Below are 463 nucleotides of genomic sequence, written 5' to 3'. Positions count from 1 at the left end.
AGCAAAAATTGGCAAGTACACTACCAGTCAAAAGTTTTTGAACAGTAAGATTTTTAATGTTTTTAAAGTCTCTTCTGCTCACCAAGCCTGCATTTATATGATCCGAAATAAAGAAAAAGCAGTAATATTGTGATATTTTACTGCTTAAAATAACTGCTTTCTATTTGAATATATGATCAAATGTAATTTATTCCTGTGATCAAAGCTGAATTTTCAGCATCATCACTCCAGTCTTCAGTGTCACATAATCCTTCAGAAATCTTTCTAATATGCTGATAAACATTTTTTTATATTATTATCAATATTTAAAACAGTTGAGTAAATCTTTTTCAGGATTCTTTGATGATTAGAAATATCTTAAGATCAGCATTTATCTGAAATAAAAAGCTTTTGTAACATTATACACTATACCATTCAAAAGCTTGGAGTCAGTATAATTTTTTTCTTTGGGAAAGAAATGATA

This window comes from Sinocyclocheilus grahami, unplaced genomic scaffold (assembly GCF_001515645.1).
Source record: "Sinocyclocheilus grahami isolate Dianchi unplaced genomic scaffold, SAMN03320097.WGS_v1.1 scaffold443.1, whole genome shotgun sequence".
Taxonomy (NCBI): Eukaryota; Metazoa; Chordata; class Actinopteri; order Cypriniformes; family Cyprinidae; genus Sinocyclocheilus; species Sinocyclocheilus grahami.
This window is presented reverse-complemented; position numbering follows the sequence as displayed.